This window comes from Bombina bombina, chromosome 1 (genome assembly GCF_027579735.1).
Source record: "Bombina bombina isolate aBomBom1 chromosome 1, aBomBom1.pri, whole genome shotgun sequence".
In the NCBI taxonomy this organism is placed as follows: Eukaryota; Metazoa; Chordata; class Amphibia; order Anura; family Bombinatoridae; genus Bombina; species Bombina bombina.
In genome coordinates, this window is record NC_069499.1 from 1,151,806,814 (window position 1) to 1,151,823,266 (window position 16,453).

The 16,453-nt window shown below is 34.2% G+C and overlaps 1 protein-coding gene across 1 annotated transcript in view; it reads left to right on the forward strand.

Moving 5' to 3' along the window:
- The window catches only part of RUNDC1 (RUN domain containing 1), an 81,499-nt gene that overhangs the window by 2,055 nt on the left and 62,991 nt on the right, over positions 1-16,453 (forward strand). The gene's annotated exons all lie outside the window — the stretch shown is intronic.

A 16,453-nucleotide genomic window follows, 5' to 3' on the forward strand; every position in this document is an offset into this window, starting at 1 on the left:
AAATTAATACACAATAACAAAAATCAATAGTAGTTTGGGAGCGCTAGAAGCTAAATGAGAAAGTCTGGAGACTGATAAACAATTTATCAAAAATATATTTATTAAAACAATATAAAACATGTATATAACTTTTAGAATATATTGTGGGACGTCTCCCTTTGTAGTTTAAGAACAAGTAAAATTTACTGCATAAAAAGAGCACTTTGGTATATTTCTCTAAAAGATTCCACCTAGGTTTTTCATTTTCACCTTAAATCATTTATCTTTGATTTCCACCTTAATTCTGATACTGAGTGGCCGCAATAGATTTCTCAGATATTATATCGGTTTCCACTTTTATACTGTTACTTTGTATCAGATGGAAACAATTTACATATCATAGTCCAATATATTGTTATTTAAGTTGTTAACTTTTTGTAGCAATGTCTTTTGGTGTATAATATATATACAAAGTAGTCTGTACTCAGTAAAGATTGATATTTTTTGGTAGGGCTTACCGGCTCTTCTGACACGTCTGTGTCTGATGGTATCTCGGTCTCTCTTACCGGTTTTTTCTTTTGTGTCTCTCCTCCCTGTATGATGTAGGTATCTCCGATGTCGAGAATGAAAACCTAGACCACGCTCCTGCGTGTATGGGTTTCCTTCTCTACCGGTTTGAAGCGAATTCGGCCTCTATGCTCAGGATCTCGTTTTCCCCAGACAGCTTCTTGATACAGGTGTTTGTCGTGCACGTCTCAGCGTGTAGATGTGATCTTGGACTTGAAATACAAACGGCCGTTTGTTTTTTTGAACTTTCTTTTCCTCTACTTCCTTCGATAGGGGATAGGTAAAGTTGTTAGTCCAATAATTAGAAAGCAGGTAACAGCAGGTAACGTCTACGCGTTTCGCCAGCAGGCTTTGTCAAGACGGATAGTTTTTGTTCTGAGCCCGGCAGTTTAAAAAGCCCTCTTTTCTTTTTGATTGGTCAGTTGTTCCTTCATTTTGATAGGTGTGATTTTTAAGGTGGATTTCTTTAGTATAAATAAGGTGGAATCTTTCCAGATCTTTATCGCTTACTTCTGATAATTCTTATGCGTCTTTGGATAGGTGTGATTTTTAAGGTGGATTTCTTTAGTATAAATAAGGTGGAATCTTTCCAGATCTTTATCGCTTACTTCTGATAATTCTTATGCATCATTGGATATCTAATAATTATAGTTTTTATGTTATAATATATATAATATATTTAGACTTAATTATAGTGACATTCTCTATGATGGATTCTTATCACATTTAGCTTTTTTATTTGAATAAGAATTATAACTAAAATAATTTTTGCAATGAAATTCAAAGGACAGATTAATTCAAAATACAATATTGGAGAGATTTAGAAACTTATAATTTCTTAGTCTTAATGTGAGGTTTAGCCTTAGGCAGAACTAATTGCCTTTTTGCTTTTAGAATTATATGATATATAGTTTTCTGATGTATGGTAAATGATTGGTATTTTTCTGAACTTTTATTTCTGAACTTTAAATTTCCCCTTTATTTATTGTGTATATTTGTTTCTTTAGCTGTTTGTTTATCTAATTGTACACTATTCTAGATGAGGATCAGGTTTTTCTTATAAATTGTGTTATATATATTTTCATTGACTTTTAAGACAGAAGGAAAGGGGACAACTCAATTTCCTTAATAAATATATATCGAATAAGTGGGCACCAAGAGGCCTTAGACTAAAAAAGAAATGTACATTTGATTTAAAAAATGAATTTCAAATAGAATGGGATACAGCATTGAAAGAAACTACACAAACCTTATTAGATATTTTAAAACGTTCCAGGGAAGAATCTTTAGAACAATTAAGTGAAAATATCACAGCAATTAAAAATGAACTAAATGAGGTAAGAGAAGATAACAAATTCAAAAGCAGACAGAAAGAAATCATTTTTAATTTAAACAAATTAAATAAAGATATACTAGAGACAAAATGGAGAAAATATAGAAGAGACGAGGCAGACTACCAAGAATCAGAAAGTGGAGTGGAAATACAATTAGAAGAGATAATACCAGGACAAAACCATGTTTCCACAGATACTGACACATACGATATAGCCAGTAATGCTATTAAACAACAAACATATAAGAAACAGAATTCAAATTATAAACAAAGAAATTATGACGATAAAAGAAATACAAACTACAAAGGCTATAGATATGAGAATGGGTCTAATGAGAGACAAAACTATGACAGAGAAAATTATAACTATTGGAATCGCCCTCACAGGAATTACCAACAAAGAGAGTATAGAGATTATCACAATTACGATAGGAGGTTTAACACACAAACTAGAGACTATACACACTACGAAGATTACTATAGACCCAAAGAAAGAGACACATATAGATGGGAATACACACCAAAAGGTGAAAAATTTCACAATAATTATAGAAATGATTATAACTATTCTTATAGAAATGATAATCACTCAAGAGAAAAATTTCACAAGGAAAACCACAAGGGAAGTTTTAGAAATTACACATCTGAAAAAACACAAAGAGAAAACACTGATCACAATTGGAAATTAGAAACACATAATAAATTTGAAAAATTAAAAATAGATCAAATCACCCCAATAAATGAGGAACATTTTTTAGGGATACCCCCAAAAAACCCAGAAAAACCACAAAATCAACTGGCACTAAAAGCACCACCTTTAAGAAAAAGAAACAGAGAGGAACAAGAGGAGGGAGAACAACAACAACAAAAAAATGTCAAGAAAACAAAATAAACCCGCCAATAGGGATTTTTAATCTAAGTAGCAAAATACTAACAAAAGAGCAAGAAAAAGTGCTACAACTTGGTCTAAGTTTTGCCCCTACGGCCAAAATGAATAAATTCAATACACATATTCACATAAGCCAATTTGTACGAAAGTTAACACTAAAAAGATTCTTTGCAAAAAATCCAATAGAAAGACAAATAACCTCTAATAGAACAACCACGAATACAGATACAGCAACCCCAGAAATAAAACACACAAATTTAAAATTGAAATCAAAATTCTATCCAACTAATGAAAAAGGAAGAAACCTCGAGCTCTTTGAAAAACTAGTACAAAATGACATTTCTAAATTAAAACACAATAAACATAAACTAAGAAATCTGTCTAGAAAAGAAAATACAATAATAAAAAACCTACAAAAAGATAAAGAACTGACAATTAAGGCTGCAGATAAGGGAGGAGGTATTGTCCTTTTAGATACAATAAGTTATATCAATGAGGCTAACAGACTCCTAGGAGACATAGACACTTACAAAGAAATTAAAATGGATCCAACAAAAAAATTCTTAAACAAATTAACAAACATACTAAAAGATGCTCAAAGTCAAAATATAATTCATAAAAAGGAATTTGATTTTCTATGTCCTAAATACCCAAAAATACCTGTGTTCTATTACCTGCCAAAACTGCACAAAAATCTCACTAATCCACCTGGTAGGCCTATAATATCTGGAATAGGGTCTATAACTGCAAACTTATCACAATACATTGACAACTTCCTGCAAAAATATGTAAAAATTCTACCCTCCTACCTTAAAGATACTACTGATATATTACAAAATCTCAATAACTTAGAATGGAAAGATAACTATTTGATTGGCACGTGCAATGTTTCCTCTTTATACACGAGCATACAACATCAACTTGGCACAAAAGCAGCGGAAATGTATATGGTTAGGGATAATACATTAAATCAAAAACAAAGAGACTTTATACTTCAAGGTATTGATTTTATTTTGAACCAGAATTATTTTTCCTTTAACAAGAGATTCTATCTGCAAACAAAAGGAACCGCCATGGGCACGAGATTTGCACCGAGCTATGCAAATTTATTTTTGGGAAAATGGGAAGAAGAATTTATTCCCAACCATGAGCTCGGTGCAAATCTCGTGCTCTATAAGAGGTACATTGATGACATCATCTTTGTATGGAAAGGGTCATCCATAGAGCTAGATAAATTCATCACAGACATGAATAATAATGATATAGGAATAAACTTCACACATAACATAAGTAAAGAAAAAATTACATTCCTAGACCTGGATATTGAAATTGTTGAAAAAGAAATAACAACAAAAACACACTTCAAAAAAGTAGACGCAAATAACCTAATACACTTTAAAAGCTGTCATTTAAATAAATGGAAGGAAAATATCCCCAAAGGACAATACCTCAGAATAAAACGAAATTGTACAAAAACCTCAGATTATTTAGAACAAACCGAGATACTCGAAAAGAAATTCATAGACAGAGGGTATAATATAGAAACAATAAAAAAGGCAAAAGAACAGGTAGATCAAAAAGATAGAAACACTCTACTTACATATAAAAATAAAAACTCTAACAATTTGGACAATAAAGAAGAGCAAGAAGATAAATTTAATGTTGCACTAATTACTGATTATAATTGTGATCATCATATTTTACAAAAAATAATTAAAAAACACTGGCACCTAGTTCAAACAGATCCCCTTATAGGTGAAAAAATGACAGAGAATCCGAAAATCATTTTTAAAAAAGCAAAAAATTAAAAATACTAGCTCCCAGTGAGTTTAAACAAATTAAAACAAATTCCACACTAGAAAAAGATCTATTAGGAAATAAACTAGCTGGTTTCTACCCTTGTTTCGGCTGCAGATCTTGTAAATTTAGTAACAAATGTAAGAAAATTAAGTCAAATACAAATGGTTTAGTTCATCATATAAAAGAAACCATAAGATGTCAGGATAAGGGTGTGATCTACATTATACAATGCACATGCCAACTACAATACATAGGAGAGACCACCAGGACTCTAAGGGAACGCATACGCGAACATCTATCATGTATAGACAGAGGGAATCTAGACACACATTTATATACTCACTTTAGAGAAATACATAAAAACAATTTAAAAGACTTCACCTTCTGGGGCATAAAAAAGCTAAAACCAGAATGGAGAGGAGGCAATTTTGAAGAAAAACTCCTAAGAACAGAAGCAGAGCTAATTTATAATATGCAAACCCTTTATCCAGCAGGATTAAACTCAGAATTAGACTTGTCCCCTTTCCTTCTGTCTTAAAAGTCAATGAAAATATATATAACACAATTTATAAGAAAAACCTGATCCTCATCTAGAATAGTGTACAATTAGATAAACAAACAGCTAAAGAAACAAATATACACAATAAATAAAGGGGAAATTTAAAGTTCAGAAATAAAAGTTCAGAAAAATACCAATCATTTACCATACATCAGAAAACTATATATCATATAATTCTAAAAGCAAAAAGGCAATTAGTTCTGCCTAAGGCTAAACCTCACATTAAGACTAAGAAATTATAAGTTTCTAAATCTCTCCAATATTGTATTTTGAATTAATCTGTCCTTTGAATTTCATTGCAAAAATTATTTTAGTTATAATTCTTATTCAAATAAAAAAGCTAAATGTGATAAGAATCCATCATAGAGAATGTCACTATAATTAAGTCTAAATATATTATATATATTATAACATAAAAACTATAATTATTAGATATCCAATGATGCATAAGAATTATCAGAAGTAAGCGATAAAGATCTGGAAAGATTCCACCTTATTTATACTAAAGAAATCCACCTTAAAAATCACACCTATCCAAAGACGCATAAGAATTATCAGAAGTAAGCGATAAAGATCTGGAAAGATTCCACCTTATTTATACTAAAGAAATCCACCTTAAAAATCACACCTATCAAAATGAAGGAACAACTGACCAATCAAAAAGAAAAGAGGGCTTTTTAAACTGCCGGGCTCAGAACAAAAACTATCCGTCTTGACAAAGCCTGCTGGCGAAACGCGTAGACGTTACCTGCTGTTACCTGCTTTCTAATTATTGGACTAACAACTTTACCTATCCCCTATCGAAGGAAGTAGAGGAAAAGAAAGTTCAAAAAAACAAACGGCCGTTTGTATTTCAAGTCCAAGATCACATCTACACGCTGAGACGTGCACGACAAACACCTGTATCAAGAAGCTGTCTGGGGAAAACGAGATCCTGAGCATAGAGGCCGAATTCGCTTCAAACCGGTAGAGAAGGAAACCCATACACGCAGGAGCGTGGTCTAGGTTTTCATTCTCGACATCGGAGATACCTACATCATACAGGGAGGAGAGACACAAAAGAAAAAACCGGTAAGAGAGACCGAGATACCATCAGACACAGACGTGTCAGAAGAGCCGGTAAGCCCTACCAAAAAATATCAATCTTTACTGAGTACAGACTACTTTGTATATATATTATACACCAAAAGACATTGCTACAAAAAGTTAACAACTTAAATAACAATATATTGGACTATGATATGTAAATTGTTTCCATCTGATACAAAGTAACAGTATAAAAGTGGAAACCGATATAATATCTGAGAAATCTATTGCGGCCATTCAGTATCAGAATTAAGGTGGAAATCAAAGATAAATGATTTAAGGTGAAAATGAAAAACCTAGGTGGAATCTTTTAGAGAAATATACCAAAGTGCTCTTTTTATGCAGTAAATTTTACTTGTTCTTAAACTACAAAGGGAGACGTCCCACAATATATTCTAAAAGTTATATACATGTTTTATATTGTTTTAATAAATATATTTTTGATAAATTGTTTATCAGTCTCCAGACTTTCTCATTTAGCTTCTAGCGCTCCCAAACTACTATTGATTTTTGTTATTGAGGATTGTTTTCTTTATCATAGAGAAAGAAATGTGTAATATTAGTTCTTAACAGCTTACTTAGCCAAAATTGAGTACATTGCCAGAATTTTTGTATTTTTGGACAACTTCAAAACATATGAACTAAAAGTCGGCTCTGTACAAACTACATCGGGGACAATTATTTTGTGTGTTAGGGTACCAATTATTTAATCTAGCTGGCAATATATATATACCCGATTAATTAATTTAAAGTAAGATTCATGCCATGTTGAAGATAGTGTAGCTTTCTTGACACTCAGTATACTACGTTTCAACGAAATCTCATCTATTGTCGAAAAGTCACACCGCCAGCTTAAACATATTTTGTGTACATTAAGATCTTAAGTTTTGGTGAGTAACAACTTATACCAATTATTAATAGAATGGTTTCCTGTTTTAAAAAGAGTCCCAATCGTATACCTTAATGTGACCAAGGCGCATTAAAGGGACATTAAACACTTTGAGATGGTAATATAAATTGATAAATTGTATATATAAAACAGCTCTGCAATATACTTTCATTATTTATTTTGTCCTCTTTGCCTGTAATTCCATTCTGAAATTGTGAGCTTTTCAGTTCCTGTTAGAAATGGAAGTGCAGAACACTGTTAAATCCAGCACAACCATTGGCTGCACACTCTAATGACCTATGTATAACTGTCCCTAATTGGCCACAGCAGAGAAGGTAACACAAGTTACAACATGGCAGCTCCCAGTGTTTTATAGACACTAAAACTTTACACTTATTTTGTCACTTTTTAAACAACTAATGAAACTTTAAAAAATACATCTACATGTTACTCATGGACTAATCTTTTCTTTGAATGCATCATTCTATCTAGCATGTATTTAGTGTTTAATGTTCCTTTAAGATCCTTAATGATCTCAAAACAACAATGGCTAACTTGTAAATAAGCATAAAAGTCTACATTCATAAGACCATAACGTTCTTTTAGAATATCTAAGGTATATACTCCAAGAGATTCCGTTTCATTAAATTAGCATAAATATATCAAACCAACATTGGCCCATCTAACAAACAGTTTATTATTAAGACCGGCAATAAATCTTGGGTTACCAGCAATAGGCAAAAGATCAGAGAAGTAGGGATTGATTTTTAAAGTAGACCGAATTTGCTACCAAGCTTTAATAATATGATAAATAGTATACCTCTTTTTTATTTTGTAGGGAATACATTTATTTGGGCAATGAAGTAACGCAGATAGAGAGAAAGGATAGACTAACTTTAGCTCCACTTCTAAAAATGCAATATAGTCACCTCCTGTAAGCCAGTTCATTGCCACTTTGGCTAAACAAACGCTATTGTAAATATATAACGAGGGAAGCGCTAGCCCCCCAAACTGTCTAAGTTCAGTTAGTTTATCCAAGGCAATACAGCTTATACCAGCCCCCAGAGAAATGTCCTGAAAAGACTATTTAGGATATTAATGTCCAGAGAGAATACAATTTTAAACAACCTTCCAGTTTACTTCTATTATTTAATTTGCTTCATTCATTATTTATCCTTTGTTGAAGAAATAGCAATGCGCATTGGTGAGCTAATAACACGAGACATCTATGTGCAGCCACCAATCAGCAGCTCCTGAATCTATCTAGATATGCTTTTCAACAAAGGATAACAAGAGAGTGAAGTAAATTGGATAATAGAAGTACATTGAAAAACTGTTTAAAGTTGCATGCGCCCATGGGAGCCGGATTTACCGCATGGCTATTGGCTAAGAGGTGAAAACATCACCTCTTAGCAAAAATTTTTTTAGCCGTGGGCTGCTGTAGCAGCTAAGAACGGCGATCGGTTGAAACAAAGGAGCTTTCTACATAAAGTATCTTTATACTTCATGAATGAAAGTCCCCTTTATTTGTTTCAATAGTCAATCCTAGCGTTTGTACAATGCTAGGATTGACTTTCACTTTAATCGCCCCGGTCGAATGAGTCTGGCATGAGAGGGTTTATGAAGCAGCGGTTTAAACCTCTGCTTCATAAATATCAGTTGCAGGCTAAAATGAGCATGGCACTTGATAAATCTAACCTTTAACCCCTTAACGACCAATGGTGTACAGGGTACGTCCTACAAAAAATGGTAGTTAACGACCGACATACCCTGTACGTCGTCAGGGGTTTTAAGCGGCTTTCATTTTATTGCAGGGATGTCTCGATATTGAGGCATCCTGCAATAACATTTTGTAGGCATCCGATGCAGAGAGAGACACTCTCGCTGGAGGATGTCAGGCACAGGGGGGCGTGAACCCTTGCGGGGGAGCGAGCGGGTGGGAACGCTACACTATGAGACAAACTGTTAAGGGAAGGAGGGAGAGAGGAGGTGGGAAATGTTATCTAATGGATCTGGGAGGCAGTGGGGGTAGGTTATTGAGGGGGGGCAGCTACACTACAGAAAAATTGTTTTTTATTTAAAAAATAAAATCTAATTATATGGCAAACTGGATACTGACAGACAGCTGGCAGTACCCAAGATGGCTGCAAATAGGTAGAGGGGGGAGGGTTAGAGAGCTGTTTGGGGGGATCAGGGAGGTTGTGGGCTAAGGGGGGAATCCTACAAGGCAGAATATATATTTAAAAAAAAAAAAAAAAAAAGAGAGAAAAAAACCTTTTATTTTAGTACTGGCAGACTTTCTGCCAGTACTTAAAGGGACATTAAACCCAATTTTTTTCTTTCATGATTCAGATAGACAATACCATTTTATACAAACATTCCAATTTACTTCTATTATCTAATTTGCTTCATTCCTTAGATATCCTTTGTTGAAAAAATAGCAGTGCACATTGGTGAACCAATCACACAAGGCATCTGTGTAGCCACCAATCCGCAGCTACTGAGCCTATCTAGATATGCTTTTCAGCAAAGAATATAAAGAGAATGAAGCCCTTTAGATAATAGAAGTAAATTAGAAAGTTGTTTAAAATTGCATGCTCTTTCTAAATCATGAAAGAAAAAAATTTGGGTTTAATGTACCTTTAAGATGGCGGGGACAGTTGTGGGGTGGGGGAGCAAAGAGAGCTGTTTGGGAGGGATCAGGGGGTCGGATGTGTCAGGTGGGAGGCTGATCTCTTCACTAAAGCTAAAATTAACCCTACAAGCTACCTAATTAACCCCTTCACTGCTGGGCATAATGCAAGTGTGGTGCGCAGCAGCATTTAGCAGCCTTCTAATTACCAAAAAGCAATTCCAAAGCCATATATTTCTGAACAAAGGGGATCCCAGAGAAGCATTTACAACCATTTGTACCGTAATTGCACAAGCTGTTTGTAAATAATTTCAGTGTGAAACCTAAAGTTTGTGAAAAAGTGAAAAAAAATGTTTTATTTGATCGCATTTGGCGGTGAAATGGTGGCATGAAATATACCAAAATGGGCCTAGATCAATACTTTGGGTTGTCCACTACATTAAAGCTAAAATTAACCCTACAAGCTCCCTAATTAACCCCTTCACTGCTGGGCATAATACACTTGTGATGCGCAGTGGCATTTAGCGGCCTTCTAATTACCAAAAACCAAAGCCATATATGTCTGCTATTTCTGAACAATGGGGATCACAGATAAGCATTTACAACCATTTGTGCCATAATTGCACAAGCTGTTTGTAAGTAATTTCGGTGAGAAACCTAAAATTGTGAAAAAGTTAACAATTTTTTAAATTTGATCGCATTTGGCGGTGAAATGGTGGCATGAAATATACCAAAATTGGCCTAGATCAATACTTTGGGTTCTCTACTAACAACAAATATATACATGTCAAGGGATATTCAGGGATTCCTGACCGATATCAGTGTTCCAATGTAACTCGCTAATTTTGAAAAAAAAAAAATGGTCTGGAAATAGCAAAGTGCTACTTGTATTTATTGCCCTATAACTTGCAAAAAAAGCAAAGAACATGTAAACATTGGGTATTTCTAAACTCAGGCCAACATTTAGAAACTATTTAGCATGGTTTTTTTTGGTGGTTGTAAAAGTGTAACATTTTTTGGGGGTCAAAGTTAGAAAAAGTGTGTTTTTTTTTTCTCTCCAATTTTCTCATCATATTTAATTAAAAAAATTATAGTAAATTATAAGATATGATGAAAATATTTATTTTTAGAAAGTCCATTTAATGGTGAGAATAACAGTATATAATATGTGTGGGTACAGTAAATGAGTAAGACAAAAATTACAGCTAAACACAAACACTGCAGAAATGTAAAAATAGCCCTGGTCCCTAACGGTAAGAAAATTTGAAAAATGCTCTGGTCACTAAGGGGTTAAAATTGTATTTTCAAAATTTGATTGTAAATGTTTCAAAGTTAATTTGTAGAAGTACTAACTTAACAAGTGGTGGATGTTTGGACTTTTTTTTTTTTTAAAGAAAGCCACAGACCTGGGTAAGATTTGAACTCGTGCATAAGAACAATGTACAGACTTTAGTAGCAATTCAATTTGTATAATGCATATAGGAATGTTTGCTTTTAGAGAGAGCTTATTTTAGGTAGATATGTTGGTATGTTAGTTAGCAGCTGGTATTTCATTGTTTTTATCAATTTCAAGTGACAGCACAACACTGTGTCCTGTTGTAGATTTTTTTCTATCAAGCCAACTCATTTGTAGCTGTCATTATAAGTCTAAAATCAAATATCCGCCTGCTTCATTGTGTTTACATTAGGGTAGTGCTTGTATACTCGCTAAATAAGTGACTCTACAGTTTAGTCTTTGTTAGCCATGTTTCAGTCTATATAATAACCGATAGTGCCTAACTTATATGTGCTCAAGCACTGATTTCTATATAAAGTTGTTTACAATGTGTACTTTGCATTACATTCCCTTTTAATCTGTTTATATTAAGTGGTAGAATTTTAGACTAAAGGTGAGAAAAGTTGATAAATGAATTGTACATTGTAATTTTGGTAGTATATAAAATAGTAAACTATAATTGTTTACCAGTAAGTGTCTCGGTAACTGATATATATTCAGTAAATGCAACTGCCTCCAACAGCTACCTGTTGATTTTTACATACCAGTATGTTTCATGTTTGATACAGCTTCTACTTAAAGGGACAGTAAACACCAGAATTTTTGTTTAAAAAGGTAACTAATCCCTTTATTACCCATTCCCCAGTTTTGCATAACCAACACAGTTATATTAATATACTTTTTACCTCTGTGATTACCTTATATCTATGCCTCTGCAAACTGCCCCCTTATTTCAGTTCTTTTGACAGACTTGCATTTTTAACCAATCAGTGCTGACTCCTAGGAGCTTCACGTGCCTGAGCTCAATATTATCTATATGAAACACATTAACTAATGCCCTCTAGGGGTCAAAATGCTTTCAGATTAGAGGTGGCCTTCAAGGTCTAAGAATTTAGCATATGAACCTCCTAGGTTTAGCTTTCAACTAAGAATACCAAAAGAACAAAGCAAAATTGGTAATAAAAGTAAATTGGAAAGTTGTTTAAAATTGCATGCCCTATTTAAATCATGAAAGTGTTGTTGTTTTTTTACTTGACTGTCCCTTTAATACAAACAAGGTCATAGTGAAATGTAGATGTAGAAATTTCTAACATGAAAATATTTTTTTAAACATTCCATTGAACCACACTACTTGCAAAATGTATTTTCCAATTTCATTTGAGTAAATTACAAATGTGTAAACCAAGCTGAAGGTTTGTAGAAGTACTAATTCCTGGCAGCATGCTAGAGACTCAGCTATTGCAGCAGCCTATTTAAAAAAAAAAAAAAAAAAAAAAAAGGCACTCCTGATTTCAATCTCAACTTGTCAGACCAGTTACAAAAGCACAGTTTTTTTTCCATATCATTAGAACTGCTTCTCATGACCTTTTTAATTAAAGGGTTCTTTTTTTTTTTTCCTCTTCATGCTTTGCCTTTTGTAGGACCTGGTAAGTGTTGCATGTCAGTTTAATTTACGTACTATTTGCTCTTGTAAGTACATATTCATTTAGCCAGCATGTAATAATAGTTTGCTTGTATGTACAAGAGGGTGTGTATTTCCATACAGCAATGTAGGCACTGTTTATTATTATTAGTAGTATTAATAATACTAATAAAAATAAATACTGTACCGAAATTAGTTGTAAGCATGTATATGGGTTTATTAATGCAGAATTGCTTGACAGTTCTCTTACTTTTTGAGTTTGGAAACTCATGATTATTTTTGAAATCCCTGTGATGCCTCAAGAACTCCTCTGCATAAAATGCAGACACAAAATATTTTGTGCTCATTTAAACTTCTTTATTTAGGTAAAACTTTAAATTACAAGCTATTAATGGGAAATGGTGTGTGTGTGTATGTATGTGTGTGTGTGTGTGTATATATAAATATTAATCCAGTATTTTAAAGAAAAAGAATTACGCAGTAGAGCTATATGAGATACTGCGAATATAGTAGGGGATTTCAGCACTCAAAAAACAACTCCTTTAAATCTAATATGTAGATATTTGGGGATAGTTTCAGACCCAAGAAAAAACATGCACGCACAGGCCAGATAGAATGCAACTGATTTATTACAAAGAAATTCACAACAGAAATAAATTCATGTCAACACAAATATAACCACTGCAGTGGACGCTACCTACAAAAAACATCATTAAGGTGCTTATGGAAATCATTAAGTAAGGCAAAAATTCAAATAATGCAACATGAGAGATGTAACAGGGATGGCATACCTAAATACCAGAACTACTAATTATTGAGGGCACATTACTGAGATGGATACAGCCTATTAAATCGCTATTAAATGTCCTCTCAAGAACCATAACGAGTCTCTGTTAGGAAGTATGCCACTCCCACCAATTGCAAAGTTGAAAAGCCCTTAGGCGCAGTGATCACTACAGCGTGATTCCCATATATGTGCCAGATAACACCAGCTGGCAGGCCGAGGTAAGAACGTCCTCCAATGCCAGCTCTGTGGTCTCACAGTGTGTAAAGGTCTTTAACATCCACATCGATGAGTGAAAAAAGTAAGTATTGACAGATGCAATTATAACAAGCTGTTGTAGAAAGTGTTATATAGGTGCAGCTATGTCTGGGTACCAAACTTTCACAGGGCATAGGAAAAGCGGACCGGGACAGTTACCTCCGACATCCAATGCTTGGCTCACCTATTCCATCAAAGAGTCGCGTCTCCTTGCTCCTAGGGACACTGACTTTAGTAGGTAGAATATCTCTGCCTCTGTGATTACACCTCCAGACAGCCAGACACTACCGCTTCTGATTACAAGTGCCCAGCTTGCTGCTCATCGAAGAAGAGTGGAAGTGCCGCTGCAGTTTTCTTACGTGCGGATAAGGTATCAAAAAACACGTCAAAAGTGAGGGGAGGAGTGGTGCCAGCAAGGTAATAGCGGTGGACATCCGCAAAAGTGCAAGAAATAGAAAAAATATGCCGGCTACTGGCAACAGTTAGAATTTTTTTTATTATTTATTAAAACAAAGCAGAATAAGACGGTTACATAACACAGATGGAGGGACTCAGCTGTTCTTACGCATTTCACGCCCGCAGGCGCTTACTCATAGAAACTGAGCGCATGCCTATAGACCAACATCCTTTACATAATGCATTTGATTGGTTACTGGGCCTTTAAATATAGCATCGTTTTTACATGCGCTCAGTTTCTATGAGTAAGCGCCTGCGGACGTAAAAACAGCTGGGTCCCTCCATCTGTGTTTTATAACAGTCTTATTCTGCTTTGTTTTAATGGATAATAAAAAAAAATTCTAACTGTTGCCAGTAGCCGGCATATTTTTTCTATTCCCAGCTTGCTGCTCCAGTTTGAAATGTCTGTCGACGCGCGTTTTGCCCCACAATGCTGAGCGAAAAGGGGCCTCGTCAGGACTGTCAGTCACTCCATACTCCAGGCTTTTGTTGGTCCTCTTTATTGGAGGAGGCCTTCGAACGTACTTGCTCTCCAATAAGATTGGCCGCTCAGGCCAAGCCTCCTTACTTCTATGATACAACATTGCCTTTAGAGTAAATGGAGAGCATTACATGTAGTAAAAATCAGTTGCTTAATCCTAACCCGTTGCTTGCTGCAATTCAATCTAAACATGTACATATCAATTATGAAAACCATAACCTCGATGGAGAATCTAAAATGTGAATGGATAGTCAAACATAATATTTAGTTAAATAGCGTTTACGATACCTTTCTAAGGCTTTCTTCCTGAAGAATAACATAAACCTGAATAACTCGGACAGAGAATACCCAAACTGAGGATATATTAATATTATTACCTTCCCTTTCTGATTTTAAATTTAAACAGAAATCCCATAATATCTAAATGGGTCATTTTTTTCCTTTTCTTCTTCTTTTTCTTTCTTTTCTTTCCCTCTCTTCCCATAGTCAAGAGGGGTAGATTAGTTAGTTTCAAAGATAAGATAAAAATTCAACCCAGAAAGGACCCATACTCAATTCTTTCATTAAAGGGATACTAAACCCAATTTTTTTTATTTCATGATTCAGATAGAGCATGAGATTTTAAGCACCTTTCTAATTTACTCCTATTATCAATTTTTCTTTATTCTCTTGCTATCTTGATTTGAAAAAGCAATACTGTAAGCTTTAGAGCCAGACCATTTTTTGTTCAGCACATGGTTAGCACTTGCTGATTTGTGGCTAAATGTAGCAAACCAATCAGCAGCTCTACCAAGGTGCTGAACTAAAAAATGGGCCGGCTCCTAACCTTTTATTAATGCTTTTTCAAATCAAGATAACATGAGAACAAAGAAAAATTGATAATAGGAGTAAATTAGATAGTTGCTTAAAATTGCATGCTCTATCTGAATCATGAAAGAAAAAATGAGGGGTTAGTATCCCTTTAAGGCCATAAGGGGACACTGTTTTTAACATATACGTCCACCTTGCTTCTTTATTTAAAAGACATTTATTTTCGTCCCCTCCTATTCCATTTGTTATTCCTCTATCAATCCCTACAAATTTTAAAGAGGCAGTACTACCATTATGTGCTTCTCTAAAATCACGAGCTACACTTGTATCTCTTTCGTAGTGGAGGTCATCCCTATGCTCCTGAACCCTGTCCTTAAACATCCGTTTCGTTTTCCCAACGTAGAACAGGGGACAGGAGCATTGTAAGAGATAGACAACCCCCACAGAGTTGCAGTTAGTGAAACACCTAATATGAAACTGCCTACCAGTATTTGCTGAGAAGGACTTACATTTAAGCATATATGGACAATAAACAGTGTCCACACGGGAAATTGCCTTTCACCTGTTGGTACTTATTCAACCAATTGCTTTCAGGTTCTGACCTTACAAATCTGCTTCTTACTAACTTATCTTTTAGGTTAGGAGATTTCTTAGCGGTCAAGTCTTCCAACTTTTTCTGCAATTTTATCGTCTAAATTTAAACTATGCCAATTCTGAGATAGTATTTCTTTAATATTTTGCCACTTACAATTAAAATTTGCAATGAATCTTAAATTATTGTCACTTTTTTTTTATCTTTTTTCGAATATAAAAGATCATTTCTATTTAATTTTCTTACCTTATTCAAGGTTTGTTTTATTAGCTTATGGGAATAACCTCTTTCAATGAAGCGTTTACACATTGTTTCTGCATGGTACTCAAACTTTATTTTAGAGGAACAATTCCCAGTGTGGACACTGTGTTTATTGTCCATATGTGCTTAAATGTAAGTCCTTCTCAGCAAATACTGGTA